This window comes from Daktulosphaira vitifoliae, unplaced genomic scaffold (genome assembly GCF_025091365.1).
Source record: "Daktulosphaira vitifoliae isolate Bord-2020 unplaced genomic scaffold, ASM2509136v1 Scaffold_3, whole genome shotgun sequence".
Taxonomy (NCBI): domain Eukaryota; kingdom Metazoa; phylum Arthropoda; class Insecta; order Hemiptera; family Phylloxeridae; genus Daktulosphaira; species Daktulosphaira vitifoliae.
The window spans coordinates 22230924-22253406 of record NW_026099574.1 but is presented as its reverse complement, the minus strand read 5'-3'; the positions used below and the strand labels follow the sequence as shown (position 1 = coordinate 22253406).

General features: G+C 25.4%; 1 protein-coding gene across 5 annotated transcripts in view; it reads left to right on the top strand.

Annotated features, from left to right (window-relative positions):
* Window positions 1-9435: 9435 nt before the first annotated feature.
* LOC126901923 (protein Tob1-like) overlaps window positions 9436-22483 on the top strand; it is a 29894-nt gene continuing 16846 nt past the window's right edge. For 3 of the 5 annotated variants that reach the window (XM_050678860.1, XM_050678861.1, XM_050678863.1), the window contains exons 1-2: window positions 9436-9780; window positions 18978-19085. The gene's annotated coding sequence lies outside the window, so the exon portion shown is untranslated. The remainder of the gene's footprint in view (window positions 9781-18977; window positions 19086-22483) is intronic. The other 2 variants (XM_050678862.1, XM_050678864.1) reach the window with 1 other exon arrangement.

Genomic DNA, 22483 nt, shown 5'->3' with positions numbered 1-22483 from the left:
GACTGGCACTGTTTAGATCCAATAAATGTTTACTATACTTATTACCAGAGCTAGATATAAAATATAAAATGTGCGATATCAATAAATGTAAAAAATCGTTAAACTTAATACAACTTATAAAATAAAACAATTCGTATTAAAATTAAAATAAATACTTTTCAAACAAAATATTTAAAAATATTCTAAGTGATAAAAAATTAGTCTAAATCCTGAATGATAATCTGAATGATTATATCCAATAAAAAAAAAAAAATGATCAAAAAGGTTTACATCAGATATGTAAACACAAAAAATTTGTATTCCCTCCTTTTATTGAAGTAGTCTAAAGATGGGTCTGCGGAAACATTAATGCAAATCAGAAGATAAGGAGTTATTATAACCTTACCTTTATTTAAGTAATTATTCTATGTAATTGGGTGAGTATCTTTTTGTCTTCGTAGACTAAAAAGATCCAAATCCTTTTTAATATAATTTTTTTTCGTCGTTTTTAGTAAACGGTGAGCCAAAATAACAATTACAAAATCAAAATTTATAGAAAATAAAATATGGTTATAGCACTTTATTGTAGTTTGAAATAAACCAGGGTTGTTACGTTTAAAACACCAAAAATGTAAAAATTTACATTTTTCTTATGGAATGTTTTAAATTGTTTATTTATATTTTAAATCGATTTTTTTTTAAACATGTTTTTAAAAACGCTGCAATAAATATGTAATTAATCGTATAAAAATCTTATGTTTGTCTACAGTACATGACTATACTTGATTTGCCTATATAATACGCCGTTGTACAAAAATATAAAACAATAATTCATCAATCATCTAACTTGACAATTTATTAACTTTTCTAATACTTTATAAAAATAAAGTGATGAACAAAAATTAAAGGTTTTTTGAGACATCGCATAAATACCTGCTGCATAAAATATGAATAGTTAACGCTTCTATTACAGGGGTCTTACATAAAGAAAACACATACAATCATTGGTAGAATCTTTGTTAATTTAATAAATAATTATTAGTATGAATATTCCTGTTCCTGTTTTTAAAAAGATGTTAATAAAAAAATATATGAAAAAATGATTGGCTCATTTGGAGCTAAATTATTTTGTTTTTATCTGAATCATATTTTTTTATTAACAAACGACTTTTTAGTTATGAACTACATTTTAAACATACATTTTTCTTAATTACTAGTACATTATTATAATTACTATATAAACCTTTATTTTTATTTTTTTGATGAATTAACTTTTCTATTAAACTATATTTCGTTAGTTTAAGATCATAGGAATGTATATATAGTATATCTCAATTTTTCTTAGAACTGAGTGTTATTATTAACTCTTAAAGATGGAAAAGTAACATTATTCTTAAATGAAATTAAAAAAAATTAGATATCAGTGTATTATTTATGAAAAGGTATTTGTGACATTATTAATGGAGCCACTCGAAAAAAGAAACCCTTGAAATATAATTATGGAGAAATTAAATTATAAATATAATTTATTATGATAGTAGATGATTGTTTTTTGGTTATTTAAATTCAATAAAAATTAATAATGAATAATATATACTAAATATAATAATATATAATAAAAATTATATAAAAAATAAATAATATATTAAAAATATTAATTGAAATAAAATACACTACTCTAAAGGCCACAAAAATATTCTGAATAAAAAACGGATTTTACTAAAAACTGATATTTTGTATTGTATTTAAAATACTCTGATAGCATTTAAAATAAAATTATAAAAATTCAATAATAATATATAAATTATATACTAAATAAAAGTATTTCCAGGTCATGACAACTTTAAGTTTAAAACCTTTATTCTTAGCACTTGCGCATTAGTTTTGTAAAATGGCCGTGACCTACTAACCTACAGTGAAAAAAAAAACGGGTAGTTACAAAATTATCTAGGGAAATTATAGAATTTAATTGTTTTGCAGTTAATTTAAATTGAATTTTTCTTATAAATATCCTGTATTTTTATGATAAATGAAATTGTAGAAGCCATCAATAATTATTATAAATTTCAAAAAAAATTAATTTGTAGTTTTTTATTTTCTTAGATAAAAACTATTCGTAATTTGAGCCGAATGAGTACAATAGTTATAAAATACGATTCTGTACTTTCACCCGTTAAATAAATGTAAATAATAATATTTTGCAAAATTTCTATATTTTCAATTAACGAAATTTTGCTTTACTATTTTTCTATCAAGATAAAAGATAATAATTATATTTTATAGATGTTCTTAATATAAAATTTTAACAGATCGGATAGCTATCGTTCGCCCATGAAAAAACAATATTTCCGACCTCATGGTTGTACTCAAATTATATTGATTTGATATATTATTTTTTAGTGTGGTTGCACTGTAAAGAAATAAATAATAAAGTAATTACTATGATCTATAATTTTTAAGTTATTTTAATTAAAGTTTAATTAAAAGGTGTTTAAACCATTAGTATGGTATATGTCTCGTTAGTATTTTGTTTCTCTTCAGAATAATTTAGTTATGGTGAATACATTAAGGTAAGATTTGATTGATATTATTCATATGTAATTGTATAATCATTACAAACTAAAATAGTAATTATGTCTCCATCTAAATACCAGCTTATATTCATGGGAGAATATCTTATACATTATCCTATGTTATATTTTTAAAATTTTATTATTTAATTGCAGTGTGACTGAATTTATTTGAATCTTATCAGTTTTAAATAATTTATGTCTTTTTCAACCAATATTGATGGTTAAATTAAAACATTTTACCACAAATAATGGTTCTAATATCACATTATAAATGAAAATGTTATTATGAAAAACGTTTTGTAATTTTAAAGTTTTTTATGACTAGAAATTGAATTCTTGGGTGAATTATAAAAATTATAATATTTTACCTTCATATAAGTATTTTTTGCAATAGTCTAATTTAAATATGATTACTAATCATTAAATATTGAAGTACTAACGGAAAGTTGAGGGTTTGAATCTCTTAATATATTAATAGATAGTTATATATATAAATTTAGTATATATTATTTTTAGAAGAACTTTGTAATTGTGAAGACTCAATAATTTGAAAATGGATATTATTTCAAATATTTATTTTGTTTGCTTCATTGATTTCTTAATTTATCAATCATTAAGTATTTATCATGGCTATCCCTTATGTTTTAAAAAATTACAAAATATGTTGTAGTATACATATTTTTGTAACTGTGTACTTCAGAACCAGTAATTCGGAAGTTATATATTTCATTATAAAATAATCTAAATGTTACTTGTAAGAATAATATTTATTTACATATTATAAAAATCCTAAAATAATGTGTTAAACAATTATTAAACATAACTTTTTATGAACATTTGTTTAAAAGTCTTTCATTGAATATAAAATTAATTCCTATAAATTATTACTCCTTTATATTATTAGAACTTTTTCATAGAGAACGAGCTCTTTCTTAATATTGTAAGTGAAATATTTTAAGTCTATTGTGTCATGTTTTTTCAATTTTTTATTTTATTTGATACAAGTCAGTGGCCTATATGGGACTTTAGCCACACCATTTTCTAATTAATATTATATTCAATGTATTACTTTGGAAATAATAAAAGAAGGTGAATAATTTAAAGAAAAGTCACATGAATTGAAAATTTTTTTGTACTTCACTGAAACAAGTTATTGAGAAAACAGAATCATTTATTTTATTATTTAATATTATTAGATTAAATACGAGATTAAGACGTATTAGAAAGTATTTCTAATACAAAATGGAACAATAACGTCTTTCTCAACTTAAATTAATAATTTAACACTATTAGTCATTTTATTATTGTATTATATTATTATTTTTTTCTAAATAATTTTTGCGTCCCTCGTAAAAATTATTGTGTGACCGAGTCGGTAACGCGGTAGTGCTTGACACGAACTTCCTCGGGTTCGAAACTGGTTCAGGGGCGGCTTCATTTGCAGAGCAAAAGATAAGTTCGGTAATTGGAGCATTCACTCCACTCTCCTACGATGGACAAAACGGAGTACCAGTGGAAAAGAAACCTCTCTTTTGGAGGAGTTTGCTTTTAATGGGCCTGGAAAAGCAATACAAAAAAAAAATAAATATTTTTTACAGTTTTGACTACGTTAAATGTATATTTTATTATTTGTCTCTAATAAAATATATATTGATATAAATTAATTTTTAAATTAAAAAATAAATGTTTGGGTTAACCCAATATTAAATAATTCCATCGGCTTCAATTGTATTAGTCACTATATTAACCATTTATATGGTTATTCTAACCGTATTTTTTTTTTTCGTGTAACCATACTCAGGTCAAACGCTTAATAAATAAATAACCATATTAAAATATGAATTTATTTAAATCTATAAAGAATTAGTTATGTCTTTACTTAGCAATTTAAAATTGAGTAGTTAAATTAAATAGCTTAGTAGTGTCAATTCTATGTTCCAATAGTGCATAGAAAAAATTAACGATTAATATGATGACAACTCTAACAAAAACAGTTGGAATAACTAAAGAAATAGTTGGGTTAACCAAATATAATATTCAATTAATCGTTATTCTAACTGTCTTAATTGTAGTTGTTCTTTTATTAATATTTATATGGTTATTCTAACCGTAATTTTTTTCTGTATGAAGCTGCCTAACTAACGATAGAAGTTTATGTTAGTTGATTGTCTGCTTTTATTTAATAATTATAAATAATTAAAACATAAAAAATAATTGAAGACCATAAGTGGAGTTAAAAGAAAATTTTATTTTATCCCTTCCTTGAAATATGTTTATTTAATATTTTCGCGAAATTTTTGGGGGACTAATTTTATTTTTAAGAAAAGGAATACTCGCTTTAAATAATGCGCATGATAAAGTCAACAAAAATTTCTTACTAATTATCTTTTCAAATATCTATATAACATTTCATAATAACTATACGAACTGCTCATTTTTATCGTGTATATTTTAAAATATTAGCGTTGGAGTGATGAATAAACAAGTAAATTTGATTTGATTAAAGTGTATCTTCTATACTAACTACCATTTCTAAAATTACTTTATAAAGTCTAATTTGAATTGGTAATTAATGAAAATGTATATTGTTGAAACTAGTAAAACAATAGACATATACGTTATACGGCATATATGTATTAAATGTTGCCAGAATACGATTATTGTGACAGTTTTTAGTTTAGTAACAACTGATAATTGTGCGCATATTCATTGATTACCAAAATGTTTCACCTTCATAACCTTTAGGAACATTAAGTAGTATGAGTGCTAGTAGTAGTATACACTCAAGAATATCGTAAGGTAAACTATGTTTTTTATTTTTCTAGATTCACTGAACTAAACAAAACTATTATGTTACTCATTTCATTAAAATCTATGAAAAGTTTTGACATTTTTTAGATATGTACCTAGAGCTCACATAGTGGGATTTAAAAAAAAAATTATACAGTATTGTGCACAATTTTGTACAAGGAAAAAGTTTTTTTGTATAGCATTCCTTACTCCTAAAACAGAGTAAAATATTATCAAGTGCCAGGGTAACATAATACTGCATAATTTTTTTCCGAAATCCCTCTATGTAAGTGCTAGCTTAACACACCTATATTATTTACTGTCGAATAAATTTGTTTACAATGTATATGAAAAAGTCCTTAAATTTGGAAGTAATAATTATTTAAAAAATACGATAATTTTTCAGTGAACAATTCGTACAATTGTAATTTTTTAATTAAATATTCTTTTATTTAATTCTTGAACTTGTGGTTTCTCAAAAAAAAATAACTACTGCTACGACCAAGTTAGCAGAGATCCGGAATAATAGGAAACTATAGTATAGATTAAAATCCTATAGAGCAATTGTTAATAAAAATATAAAATTGAAAAATTTAACAAATTTTGACTTTAATCACCAATTAAAGAAAGAAACTTGATTAACGGACACAGATGATTCAGACCATTATTTTAATTTGAATACAAAACAATATATTGTATTCGTTTATTGATGCTTTCAATAGGTTTTTATACTGAGGGTTTTAATTAAATTTTTATAACTTCAAATCAATTTGCCTTGAATATTAATAATATAAATTTTATTGAGATTTGTGTATTCATAAAATGTTTTTCTAAAATGAAAAAATTTGCCAAAATTTTACGGATATTAAGCAATTGATGCGTTTACACCTAATAAATCATAAAAAACAAATGGTCTGGACATTTATATTTTTTAATCTTATAGTATATTTAATAATATTTAAATTGACACTATTTTGAAGAATATAGGATCTATTTAAAATTTTTATTTTACTGTAGTAGTTATGCTAGATATTATTTTTAGTTTTGATGTGAAGCTTAATAAAAGATATTGTTTTTATTGTGATGTGCCTTTTTTTATGTCTTTTCAAGAAAATTCTCAGCTCTCACTATACTTATTTTATTAGTTTATACATTAAAAGAACCCGATTTTAATCTAGTTGAACTTTTAAGTGCCAACAATTTAATTTAAACCCCTCAATTTTATAAATTAAAATAAAATGTTTTCAAAATTATGTTACTATAAAAAATGGCATTTTCATAATTTTTTATGTATTTTACATATGCTATAACTTAAAAAACTGCTGATCCTAATGAAATATAAATAGCATATGTGTAAAAATAAAAAACTTTCATTTGTAACTATTTATTAAAAATTTAAGTACAGAAAAGGTTTGGAAGAGACCACTCACAGAAGTAATTTTATTTTTTGTTTCCCAACGTCTGATAACCACTGTCCTATATCAAATTAAAGCTATTTATGTCAACTAAAATATGAAAACAAATTCGTTCTGACGATTGTTTTACAAAAAAAAAAATTAGCTCTCAAAGTAAAGCATTATTTAAAAAAATATTACTTTATTTCCTTTTAAGTTTTCCGAGACGTTTGAAAAACTGAAAGGTATACTAAATTAAAAACTTTAAACGTACTTAATGATTGTAATGGAAAGCGTTTCGACGATATTTTTTCTATGAGTTATTTGACTTTAAGTTGCAACTATTTTTACAAAAAAATTAACAGATTTGCATCCAAGCGTTTTTAATAAAAATTATGTTAATTATTGTCTATACATCTATACTTAGTCCAATTATGCCGCATTCTATTTGTGCTGAGTTTTTTTGCTATAAATTTACTAAAAAAGAAAAGTTGTTTAGGAAATATTTAGTAAATATTGATCTCATATAATATTAATTGTGGTGATGAAGGCAGTGGAAAAAGGATAAGGTTATTCTTAAAATTTTCAAAATCCCCAATTTTTACCGGAAATTACATCATTTTTGGACAATATAAAATGAAAATAAATAATATCAAAATTGACGGTTTCATAAAAATTGTAATTTTTTGGCATATTTCTCTTTATTATGGTAATTGAGAGGATTATTTCAAACTATGGCGCTAATAAATACAATTAGATACGATTTGTGATCTTTTAATGTATCGTTGAGTATTGGTACCATATTCAGCGTATTTATATGGACAGACACATAAAAAAAGATATTCTTAAGACAATACCTTCTCGCTATGCACCAATACCCGATTAAAGAAGAGGTAAACGCCTTAGGGCTAATGAACTTAATTATAAATATTACAGGTCTGACATGATTAGTGAAATAAAGCTTTTCTGGTTTTGTTTTGCTCATTCTTTTTTATATTATCGATATTTTCTATAGGTGAGGTTCATATAGGTCTAAATTCACCCTTGCTACCCTACTTCAGCTAATAGTATTTTCAGAATCATAAATTGTTATAATTCAATAAAAAACAAGTACTACAATCATTATTGAGATTAATAAGTTATTCGATGTTTTTAATCTGTAATCGTGTTTGAAAATAGTTAAATCTTATTAACTTAATCAAAGTTAAAATACTTTTGTTAAATATATGCGAGATGCCTTATACAAATTAATTAAAATAAAATAATTAATAAAATGATTTACTCTCAAAATAGATTGCTCGTAAACTCTTAGTTGTTGCGTTATTCTAAATAGAAGTAATAATCAAGTCACAAATACAAACAACAAGTGGGAAAGTATACGTGGTGGGTTAATAGGTCACTAAGGTGAAACAATGAATTTAAAATAAAAATGTATTGAATAAAGCAGACAGTTTACCTACATAATAAAAGTTTTCATTAATACTTTAAATGTAGAAAAAAATTGTATTAATACTATGTAAATAATTTTTTATCACAACACTATAGCTAAATTATATAATAAAAGTAATATTTTTTTTACAATTAATTTTAATACATGTAGACACATTTACTGTAAGAAAAGCTTAATTGAAGATTTTTGCTTCCAATACATAAAATTGATCTTGTTCAAAATAGAAAAATCTTTTTTTTGTCCAACGATGATACGGCCATACATTAGTGCAATAAAAGAGAACTAAAAGGTTCTTGACAGAAGCACCTTTACATAAAATTTTCTCTACTAAAAACGAGTTTGTACAATTAATTTTGTTTTTAATTTGAATTTTTGAATCTACCTATTCAGAAATTTTATGATAATTAGTTTTTTAAAATATATTATAAAACTTCTAGTGAATTGTAACCCTGTACCCGTTAATCTTTTTTTCAATTGATGATAAGTCAAAAAAGATTCTTTAGTAGAAATAATTAATGCAAATTATCCCATCTCAATTACGCAATCGTTTTTCTTTTTAGATTTTAATCATCAAGTTATGAACCTGAAATGTTTATAAAATACACAGAAAACAATCAATCAATTGGCACTTTTATATTTTTAAATAGTATATGTACAAATATTAATTTGTTAAACAAATATTTTTAATGTGATTTAATTATGATACGTCATTTAGTGTAAACAATAAATAATTATTAAACTCGACCCGCCTAAAAATTGATAAAAACGGTCCTGTGAGCTGTACTGTTAATAAAGCTTCCACGGGAAAACATTTGACGTCATAGGATATATTCTTTACGGGACGTACACAAAACTCTTGTGATGAACTCGATTGTTGCATCTCGACGGGAGGATTTTTCTAGAACTGCCTCACCACCTCTTCGAAATAAAGTTACCCTGCCGAAAACGGTTCTGATTGGCAAATGGGAAACAGCCGTTGTAGCGTGTGAAAGCCCTGAAAGTTGTTTCGACGAAACACGGTATATTTATTGTATTATTACTATAGCTAAGAAAATACATTTCCATCCCCGGACCCTTTTGTTTATGTGCAAAATTTGCGTGTGTGTATTCGCCTACACATAAAACCCTCATGACGTCAGAACCCCCTAGCAACGGTGCTACTGTTTGTGACGTAGACCGCGTTCGTGACGTCAATCATCATATTGGACGTATCCCCGAACAGCGGCGCTCGCTGTGGCGACCGGCCGGGTCGCTTGGCATTCGGTCTGTCACACGCGTTCCGTACGCTCTGCCGTTCTGCTGTTCCTTTAGTTGTTAATAAGAAAGTTTTTTTATACGCACGTCAGGTGATTATTTTAAACGTGGATTTGAAAAAACTTACACGTTGAACGTTGTTTTCAAAATCTAACTCAGCTGATTTCACTTTATTAGTTATTGATATTATTTTAAATTTTATGATTTTTTTTTATCTTTAAAAAAAGCGGAATCCATTTTAAAAAGTATTAACAATAATAAATATCGAAGTAAATATCAGTTTTTTATTATTGGACGAGAACAAATAGGTTCCAAAACGGGATTTCAAACGACGTTTTTGGTAAGTATTTTAAGTCTCTGATTTCCATCATGTATTTGAATATTAGAACCAATATTTTTTATTTTTACTCATCAGTGTCCTAAGACAATTAATTACGCAAATAAAAATATTTATTGTGAAAAGAAGGTCGCGTACTTTATTCGTTTTAAAACTACTATTTTTGTGTTATTATTATATTCTTCTTATTACTACAAAATTGCTCGGAAACGCATTGAATAAGTGCGTGTGTTTCCGTGTAATTACTTTTGAAACGCTATACGTTGTGCAATGACAAATAGCGATTAACCGTTTATAGTTTTCGATTGGTTTGCCGGAAACAAGTATACATACATGCAAAATAACAATAATAGTATTACAGACGTATAATTAACCATCGCTGTCGTAAACAAATTAATATTGCGGCATTCTGCGGAACAATAATAATTATTTTTTAATTATTTTTATAGTATTAGGCCTTTCTGGAATTGATCATATATTGACGGTGTTAAATATTAAATCATATGAGATTTCTAAACAGTTTATTTACTTCAGATAGGCAGCCGCGGTAATTATCATACATTTTTTCGTTATCGACCAGGGATTCTCAAATATTACTATGTACGCAACAACAGTAAAAAATACAATTTATTACTTAGTTCATCACTAAGATCTATAGTGAAAATAAGACAACGACCGTATAAGAAAAATAATTTCCAAAGGGTCCTGTATAATTTTGATCGTTTAATTTAAACATTTATAATAACAATATAATTATTATCTTTGTTTATTAATCATATCCGTGTATCAATAATATCATTTGTCAGCAAAAGAAGACAAATAATAAAGTATAACTTTCACCTTCATTGTATTGAGTCATATAATATGAAACAACCTTAAGTTTGTCTACTATTGTTAATTATTTAATTAATTTAAACAACCATTCGCATTGGAAATCGATTACTTTCCTTAAACGAATGAAGACAAACAAATCGGTAATTTTTAGGGGAAATAGCAGAAGGAGAAATACGATGTGTTCATAAAATTTCACCTTGGGCGAATTACCGACCGTTAAAGGACATGTTCCCGTGGAATTCAGCAATTGTTTTTTTTAATGGTTAATTTATATCATACACAAATAAAAAAAAAATAGGCCAACTAGTCAAAGGAAAGATGCAACCTTTTAATTAAATTCAAATATGAAATTAAATGCGAAATAGCATTCAATTTGGCGATTTGTCGCTAAATATCATCAGTTGTTGAAAAATAGTTATTTGATAATAATCCTAATGAAGCGTACGAATAATCATTTATATGCACATATGTATATGTGTTTCATGTTAATTAATTAAAATAAAACTGTTATTTGAACATGGCCAATCAATTGTTTAAATAATTAAACGGGATGTGACGTTGTAATCTTGCAACCTTTTGATTATAAAGTGCAAATTATTAAAAATTCGCTTTCTTTTTTATTATTATTCAAAAAATTATAATCATAATGATGATTTTATATTGAATTTAACTGATCATTGCCAAATTTGAATTTCTTATGATATGATAGAAGTATAATTGTACTTAATACTTTAAACATCAAAAAGATTTTTTTTGCTTTTGTTGTTTTCTACTTTAATGTTTACTGTCGCCATATATAGAGTTTAAATAATTAATTCTTTCGATTTGGTTAAAATGTTATTATAAGACAATATTGTTTTGTACAAAAAAATGTTATTTCAGTTAATTTGTTATCATATTTATTGTCTTTACTTTGTTTTGTCAAACTACTCTAGACGTAGCTAAAAATTAATTTTGGAAGGTAGGTGTTAACCTTAAATCTATTTTTATTAGCAATTCATATAAAATTAATTTTATTTTTATTTAAAAAAAAATCATATATTTTGATGGTAGTTATCATAACATTTCACAGATTAATTCGATTGACATGCACCGTATACCAATAATATTGATATTGAAATTGATCTCAAATTCCTATTTGATTTATATAAATAAAATATTTTAATCAATTATCTAAAAATGTATACAAAAGTCGATTAACAGTTTTTAAAAGTGAAAAACATATTTAAGCATTTTACTCGCAACATAATTAGTGTTGAGAATATTTCTTTTTAAATGAAATTCGATCTCTCCCTAAAATATGAATTTGCTCCAGATACTTGTTCCTTTTAAGTTAAAAACATATTTAAAAACCTGCTATTATTATAATAATTTACAATATTAATAAGGTATGGTTATAATTTATAACTATAATTTAAAATTATTGTGTGGCTGTGGTATAATTAGAAGGGCTAATCCCTTTGGTCCCACAGATAACGCTTATGAACCTGTGCTTTTATGATATTACGTTTATAATATAATAATTTGTTTAAAATCTTTGAAAACTTTAATATCCGAATAGTAATATTGAAATCATAAAATGATGATAACACAAAGGCGATTTTGTACAGATACATGTATAATTAGGGCTATCAGATTTCACTTCAAAAAATATTGTTAGTATGACTATAAGCAATATTTCTTTAATTTTGTTAATTTATCACTCTAAATAATGTCTTATAAAATGATGCATTAAAAAAAATTAAGTTCAATAGCTTGACACATGTATTATAATATATACGTAGAGTTTAACATATATCCAGCTGGGAGTAGTGATTCTAACCTACTTTGCAGCTGCACAAGTGTTTAACATTTATTAACGTTACAGTACGCAAAAATAAAATAATGACTTAAATAAATTGTTGTTACACAATAAAATTATTAAATTTTTATTCATCAAAATTAAAACTCTTGCAAAAATATTTTTTGCGGTAGATATTTTCTGATTTATCCAAAGTCAAAAACTAGATTATATAATTACATTGGAGACAATAACTCATCCAAATACACTCAAAGCTCCTTTAATTTTAACACGAATTATGATATCAACTAAATTATTTGGATTTGACATTAGTCCGACCTTTGATCTCATGTAACAGTAAGATTAAAACCGATGTTGTTTCACCATAATATGATTTTTTATTTGGATAAATGCCTAGAGATTTCAAATAGCAGGATAAGAATAGGGTTTTTGAAATTAAATGGTCAAGATTTTTTCACAGGAATTAAAAAAAAAGTTTTATAGATATATCACATTAAGATTAAACCCTATTTATTAAGCTACTAAAAATTCAATCTAAACTAATTTGTTAACATAGTTTAATATGTCAATTTCTTTTTATCCTATACTTAAATTACCAGTTTAATAAGATAACAAGCATAGCGAAGGTTATAACAAAAACCTGTAATAATAAACAGTCCATATCGAAGGACATGTAGAGTAATCCTCATTGTGGTACCGATTGTAAATTAACGACGTTTTCACAAATTTCGCCGAGTTTTTTTGTTAAATATAAACTAAATTAAGACTAGTTTTAATGGTCAAGTTTTACTTAGATCTGTTTTGATAATTAACATTTTAATATTGCCTTAATTAGTGGATGACTGTCTTTTGTAGGAAATTCGTTGTTTTTCATTATTATATAACTGTGCGTCAACACGAAATTTTAATAACATGGAAATCTCATTATCAGTGAGTAACTGAGTAGATAACGCATCCATAGGTACACTTTGTTGTACTTGCATATACGCACGCCACCGCATTGTTACATTTGGAGAATCGTTCAGTCGACTTGTCAGATAAAACCATATTGTTAGTATAACATTCCATCCTTTTGGATTAGGCATTATATTATGCCAGCGCAAAATTTACAAAGACAACTTTTGAAATTTTTCAAAATATGCTTGAAATGTACTCTTCGACTTGATAATACATACTACAATTGTGGTTAATTAATTATTGATTATGATTATTGTAGGCAAGGCTATATCAATGGGTACTATTTATTGATATTCAGTTATTGCTGCTGCATATACTAAATATATATTTTTTTAATGAACGTTATTTCCCTCGATATCATTTTAAAAGAAGTCGTAAAAACAAATACAACATTCTAACTGGAAAGATTGTTTAGGACATGCGTCCAAATGATCGATAACTTACAGTTTAAATCTCAATTTTTTTTATGCATCAATAGCTTATAAAAAAGTTAATATCTTAAAGACATAATTTTTTTGACGTAATACTTATTAATGATTATTTACTGATAATTCACTTAGCCCTATAATTTAACTTGTTCATTAATTTTTAAAACTAAGTAATAAACAGTCCTTTTAAGTGTATTACCTTAATGTTTAATTTCCAGTTAACCTAAAAACAAAAGTTATGTGTGTGCATCAATTTGTCTATAACGCTTCGTATATGGAAGAGTATAAGTGCATATAGCTCTTAACACCTTTGTTTAAATAGTAACCAGTCAACAACTTCACTAAAAAGTGTGTTTTAATTAAACTGATTAGACATCACGCGTTCTAGAACACTCAAAGAAATTAATTATTGCTATTGAAACTATTTTTCGGTTATTTTTATTTAAATTAATGAACGAGTATAATAATAATACAAATTAAAAATAATAGTAAAATATAGTATTACTATATGCCTATTACTAGTGTATCGAAACACCATAGATTTTAGCATTTAAAACTATTATATTGTAAATTGTATACATCGTGTTTATTTTTACTTTTTTTGCACAGGACAAAAAAGTATTTGATTGTTTTAAAGTTTATCTGTAAGATGTTGTAAATACAATTTGTTCAAAATAATTTTAAACAAAATTGGAATGCTCAGAACTTTTCTTTGTATAATAATTTCGAATATATCACTTCTCACTGGGAGTTTTTAAAAATAAAAAGAGTAATTATAGAGGACATTGGTGTATTAGTTACTGAATTATGAATGTTTTTTGTTTGGACCCAAAAACTATGATAATTATAAAGACCTAGGGCACTTAAAAACTAGGGGTTCGGTAGCGTTGCCATTTCTGATAAACGAGCGCTTAGTTGTATTACTACTGTGTTGGCTTGAGGAATCGATAGGCAGAGTGCCGACGTGGTAGTTTGACCTAGATAAATACATCGTTGAATACCCTTAAAATTTACGGAGAGGATTTTCGCGTGGGCGTTAGAGTGTGTGTATTGTTTGTGTACGTTAGATCGCAACCTGCGTGTCTCAGTACACAATCGATTTGAACATTCTCTCGTGATACATGATAACACGTTGTATCATCAAATGAGGCGTATAGTTTCAAAACCAGCTATAAGTGAATTTTTTTAAAACGATTTTTTTATATTTTCTAAATGGTCACACTGTACTAAATGTCCTGTAAAAGTATTGTACTTAAAAACAGGCTATAACTGGTTTATATTAATCATGGAAAAATATGGTTGGTTTCAAAATCACCCATCTAACAATGTCAATTTCAAAACAATCCATAATCAATTACATTTTTTTTACGCGGTAAAATAATAGTTGATTATGATTATATTTTATGCTACAATATTAATACTGATTAATATTTTTATGTATTTAAATTTAAAAGTAAAGTTTTTATATTGATTAAAGAGTGCAGTAAAAAATATAATATTTAGTTTGTATTTCAATATTTGTTTCAAAACTGCCTATATCACATAGTCAATTTCAAAACCAGCCATCTGATGAAATTGGCAAGAAAACCAGTTATATGTAAATTATAAAACTAAATAACTTTTGTAAAAATATTTTGTTAAAGTAAATATTCACACACAATGTGTTTATACTTCCAAGCTTTAATATCATATATATTAAAAAATCTTTGAGTTAAATCTTAAACTCATTATCTTATTTTGTTGTTCCTGAAAATTTTCAAAAAATGGTTTTAGCTGGTTTTAAAACTATACGCCTCATATATTGTATTTGTACACATTTACAATATTTCGAATTACCTAATGAATAAATAAAATTAATCAGAAAGTTAATCATTTGTTTGACATTAAATAAAACTTTAGTCAATTATATTTAAAAAAATGTTTTCCGCTAATAAACTGAAATAAAATTAAAAACCTAGCATAGTGGAGATGAGTATAAATGATATCTGACAATAATTAGCATTGCTATCATAAAAAAGGCTTCGATGAGTATCATTTTCATAATTATTTATAAAATTACACTAAAATATTAAAGTAATTTTTTGTAAATAATGCGAAGTTTTTACTTTGAGAGCCAATTTTTATTTTTTTGTAAAACAATCGTCGGGACGAATTTTTGTTCAAAATATGAACAAAAATTTTATTTTAAATGGCATCAAGAGCTTTAATTTGATAAAGGTTATCAGACGTTGGGAAATATTTTCAAAATTTGGAAAAAAAAATTTACTTCCGTTGATGGTCTCTTTCAAACCTTTCCTGTACTTAGATTTTTTATAAATTGTATGACAAAAGAAAATTTATAATTTTTAAGTTCTTATTTATTTTAAGTTTTTATTTATTACTTTTAAGTTCAACTAGATTAAAAACGGGTTCTTTTAATGTATAAACTAATAAAATCGGTATGGTGAGAGCTAAGAATTTTCTTGAACAGACATAAAAAAAGGCACATTACAGTTAAAACAATATATTTGATTAAGCTTTACATCAAAACTATATACAACAATTCAAAAGTGTATTCTACTATTCAAATTAATGATTAATATCGATAATTTATATTATATGATCTTTATAAATAAATAAATAAATAGATTCCTTACTATTTGATCTTAGGATAACAATGGGGATACCCATAAAAACTGTATATACTCGATTCAACGCTTATTATTTTTATCATCAATACAAAATTAAGAACCAGATTTTATTCTGATAAAATTCTTATTCCAGATTTATAGAATAGATTTATTTTATTGAATGCTCAATGAATTTTATTAAAGAAAATTGAAGTATTTAGGCTAACGCAGAAATCAATCTAGACACAAAATTACTTCCAATTATTTCCTATATCATTCAATAGACTCATGTTTGCTCTTTTATCTTTTCAAATAAGATACAAACGATCTTTTATCAATTGTATTCAAGTATTAATCGGCGTTAATTTAAAAACAATTGTGGATAAAAGGACATCTCGATATAATCAATAATTAATAAATAGTTCAGTGCAATATAAACAGTTGATCATTGTTAGTTATTATACATTTATTTGAATAAATAATATGCTAATTAGTACTATTGTTGTAATAAGTTATGTGTAGTAATTTTAAAACAAATGGGTAACTATTTATTTTCAGTCCACTGACCGGTCTTTAAATATGATAAGTGGTACTCAGGTGGGTTTCTTCTAATCGTTCTTTTGTTCACCCACCTTCAATTAACTACAAATGGTTATGTGCCACATTATTTCAAATATAATTGTCAAAAATTACTATAGAAATAATTGATCTCATCTATGTCAATACTTAAAATTATAAAAATCTAAAATAGATTGATTTTCACTAACAATTTTTTTCCAATTTTCTTTAGTAAAATAATTGTATTAGAATATTTTATAATTATTAGTAATAAATAATTTTATGAGCATTCACTTGTTTTTTTTTTCTTCACTTATTACTATAAGACTTTAAATAATATGCTGTCCTCTCGGTTTTCGTTCAATAATTAACAATTCAAATCACACAATAAAGTAATTCATTTTTTGTGAAATCATCATATTAGTATTTATTTTATATATATTCTAGTATTCAGTTTCAATAAATCTCTTATTTAAGTAAGGTAACTTGTATGCATACGAGTAATATAAATAATATGTGTAATTCTCAAGTGACATTATTGAATATTTAGTTTTTGATTACGAAATAAGCAATATATAAAATGCTGATAGTGTTATTTTTTTATATGTATAAACTACGTCTTGTTGCTGTTTTATAGTATATCACTGTTCAAACAGACTCAAACTAATCATTTAATATTTTAGTTCTTCGAATAAAAATGTAGTTGTGATTTAATGGTTCTTTTATTTTAATGTTTTAAATTTTTAGAATCCAAAATTATATTTTCACGTGTATAATATATTTTTTAAATAATTATCACGGCTATTCGAAACTTAAATGTTCATAATCACATTCGTATTTTCTGTAGTTGAGAAATTCACACATAAATGTAATTTGATTTGAAAATAACAATCAAAATGCATGCGCTTAGAAGCATACTATGTATGTCCGTTTGGCACAGGTAAAGGTTGTCGGTTAATGAACACGTGGAGCGAAATACTTATACCTAAAAATAATAACACGGCCATGGCAGTACATAACTATCTGTACAAACAACATAGTATCTTTTTATTGCAATGCATACGCGTGCGCCGATTTTAAGTCGTTTAAAATGACATTGCCAAAAACCCTGCAAAAATAATTTACAAGCCGCTCCCGTTTTGTATTCACACTCTACTGTACTTTATTTACAGTCATCGAAAAAATGTCTCGTGATATATCATGGTATAAAGAGTTTCGTAAAAATTGCATGTGTTTAAATTTATATCATCCAAAGTTGGTGTAACTATAACTCGAATTTCTCGGCATTGATGTACCGAATATTACCCGTGACGTTTGTTGTTTTAAATATGTTTTGTTACACCGTAGACTTCGGTTCTAAATTCTTCTGAGAACCGTAAGATTTTAAAAATATCACTCGAAAAGAAAAAAATGTCACGGGTCGTTGTGATGTGTGAGCCAGTGATAATTATAAAACTTAAACGTATGTTTAAAACAGTCTCCTGCAATCGCCTCCCACACAGTTGTTAAATAGTATATTATTATTTTTTAAATAAAAAAATTAACCATTTATGAAATTTTAAAATGAAAATTTTTTTATAATTCATAATTATCAAACATAAGCTTTTTTAGTTTATTAAAGTAATAATACTTTATCCATGGAAATAAATTATATGAAAAATCCATAAACATAAAAATAAGATTATTGGTTAAATAGAATTATCTAAACTTTGTGAACATCGTAGAAGCTATAAATAAAAGTGTCAAATATTTTTATTCAACGAGATAAATTTACGTTTTCATTTAAATTTACATGAAGTTGTCGCGATTAATTAGATACATGGCTATGAATGAAATAATAGTGTATCTAAAATGTATTAAATTTTATTTGTAGTCTTTAAATAATTTTATTAATATATTAAATTATATTATAAATGTGATTTATAATGCGTTCTTCTCATCAAAATCTGTAGATTAATAACATGATGTAAAAATCATTTTTTTTTTTTGACATAATAAAATTTATTTTTCCAGAATTCTAAAGTTAGGAATCCTAAAGCCAAAGAATTGTGTTAGACAGAAATATAACATTGATCAACACGACGACTTGAACAATATTAAACTTACATCAATACTATTTTGGTAAGAATAATTCAGGTCTTAGTTTATAAGTGTGTTAAATTTTGTATTTGAAGGAGGGATAGCTGATTTAGAAATTCATATGACCATTTAAAATTGTGTATTCTATTTTGTTTTTAATTTCAAATTTTTTTTAATTGTTACTTCTTGATGTTTTCGTTAAATACTTAATACTTAGCGAATATGTTAAAATAATTTTCATTTCTAATTTCGCTTTACAATTGCCTTTTGTTATCAACGCATAAATTATAGTTGACAATATGCTGCTTTCTCTAGTTTAGACGTTCGAAATAATAACAAAAACGTATCCGCTTTTAGCGCTTTCGAAGTCTTATCATGACATTACATCTCAACTTTTTTACTTTTAGTTTTTTAAAAAATAATCTCGTATACAAAAATTTAAATGTCAAACAAACATATGTACATATTGAACAGTACGATTGCAACGCCATGACGCTCTGTCAGTAAAGTTATTATTTACCATCGACACCAATAAATATAATTGGTCGATTTAATAGAGTGTGACAATTTCTTGTTCTCTTGAATGTTATTAACTGTTTTTCACCTGTTTAAACTGTTTTATTTTTAACCTAAAATCTAATTATTTATATAATTTTCACGTTTGTCAACGACTAAATCGTTTCTGTAATCTTCTTCCGTTAAAACATTCTAAAATTTCCCACGGGGCGTGCCATTTGGTATACCGCCGATAACAATAATATTGTGTCCCAAGTTAATCAAAATATTTAAATTCTCTATGATTTGAGTAAGCAAAATGTTGTATACATTATGTGGTAAAGAACTTTTCGGTTAACTGTTTCGTTGGTCTACTAGTTCCCACATAATAAATATTCAAACGATAGATAATTATATAGTTGTTTTATTGTATGCATAAAACCTGCAGATCCTTGACCGAATAAAACATTTTTGAAGTTATTTAGATTGTATTACACGGATATCAAACGATTGTACTTGACTTATTATTATTATTGTCGTATCCCGGGAAGCTTCTGATTACTAGTTATAATATTTTATTAAGCGCAAACTTTTAATATAGTTTACTAATTTATGATAAAGTTTATCTTTTTAGTAATCAATTCATTACTTAATTAATATCGAAAATATAGATGATATACAAAGTAACTTATAGTAAATAGTGCAAGCTCCAGACTGATAATAAATAACGTGAAGTAAGTAGATTTTAGAAGTAAATTACCTTTCTTTTATGATAATACAATCACGCAGTTCAAAATCAGGTTAGAGTCCATAATTTGCGTAATTTATAAAGTATTCGGTAAAATTAGTATTAACATGTGTATTAAAATACGATGGTTCAAATAATATCTCATCATCTTTTCGATTAATTATTGTTTTATATTATAAAAAGTAGTTTTTATGTTGTAGCCGAAATTATTATTGCTATTATAAAGTTTATATTTTCAAAAATAATCACTTAACAAAGAAAGGACCTTGTGTTCGCAAATCAAATGAAAGTTGAAAGGTTAACCAACATCTTATTTTAATATTTAAAATGTCTCGTACATTATTTAACTAAAAGAAATTAAAATTTATTTTTGCATTCTCTGCGACTTTCAACGTTATAGACAACTGCGATGAATTGATTATTAAGTGTTATTAAACGGTATTATTAATATAAAAATTGATTATTTAATGACTACAATAAGGTCATCAGGTTCGCTTGATAATCTCTTATATCGCGGACGATGATTTTTAAATGCTGACCATTTTTTGCTACTGATTTTCTTTACGATCACATTCAATTATTAAGAACCATATGCTAACAGATGATTTTCTGTGGGGTTTATTGTAGCCAGCATTTTTTATTATTTGCATTGCTCCACGTGTGCTAAACACTATTAACGTAGTCGTTGAAAATTTCATATAATAATAATATGACAACATTCTTGTATATTTTATCTAATTAAAATACTATTTCTGTTGAAACCATCACTATTGAATAATCCCTGTGACTGACCTTTCTTAAAGAAATTGAGATTGAATTCCCCTCTAAATATAAGGCGCTGATCTTTCCGGAATGCATATCAAATATTCCTCCTTGAAAAAAGTACAAGTTGCAAAATACTCTTTTTTTTATTAAACCTTGATAAGCATTGAAACGCGTATTTTATATAAAATTTAATCGAATTGATCTCTCGCCTGTATATTGCATAATTAATAAGTATATCATAAAAAATTATTTTTCAACCGCAAGAAATTCATTTTGAAATGACCGACATGTTTCGTAACAAACACTTACGCCTGCCGTACATCTTTCATTAGCTTATCATATGTTTATGGGTAATCTGTATGCATGTGGTGTGCTAAAAAACTTGAATAATAATCTCCATAAGACTGAAAAGATTAATATAGTGAACTATAGTAAAATAGAAAATTGGAACTTTTCAAAAACCTTAATTTTATTTCGACTGTTATAAAGTAAATAAATAAATATTAAAAAACGGTTAATGATTATCTAAAAACTTATTATCACTCTCCAATTTATGCACAAGTATAAAAGAGAGATAAACGCTTTCTTTAATTTTTAATCATCCAACTTACACGTGATGAATGAATGTTACTGTGTAAATTATAGTGTTGTAAAAATTATTTCATAGATTCCATATCTCAATGAGCATATTGATAAAAAAATACCCGTATATTAGAATATAAGACTATTAGCAAAAACGTACGTACGACTTGATCATTTAGAAAATACAGTTGAATGAAAAAATCGTATTATTCAAAGAAAACAAAAAAAAACTTCATACCACTTTCTAATATTGACTGTATCTATTTTTTTTTTTTTTTTATTAATGTACTGTACATTGAGCTTTTCGTTGTAAATGTAATATAATGGATAACAAGTAATAATAAAACCCATCATAAAATACAATGAACCATTTCGTGTTACTTTGATATATTTAGTTAGAATAATTATATATGCGATTTCAAGAACAGTCTTGTATATTATATACTCACTAGTATTATTATAATGAACTAAAACAATAGTGTAAAATCTAAGGTCATACGCGATTTAAGTCAAAACAACATTTATAATAATTTTGAAGTAAAATATTCTGCCATATGATATAATATAAAATATTTCTTTTCAACTTCAACGATTATTGTTTGTAAAATAATGACATTTAATAATTTAATTGATTTTTGAACTTTTATTACTTTATGATGGTTTTTGGTATGTATGCATCATTTAGATTTATAGATTTCTTCTTTGCACGTGCATTAGCCTTTAATAAACGTTTACAGTTGAATTTGTTTGCCTATAAAACTTGACAATAAAAAAAAAACACACTATATAAGCAGTGGAATGTCTGCATTAGGGTCTTCTCAGGGCACTTGCTTCAGGGCGTAACTAAAAG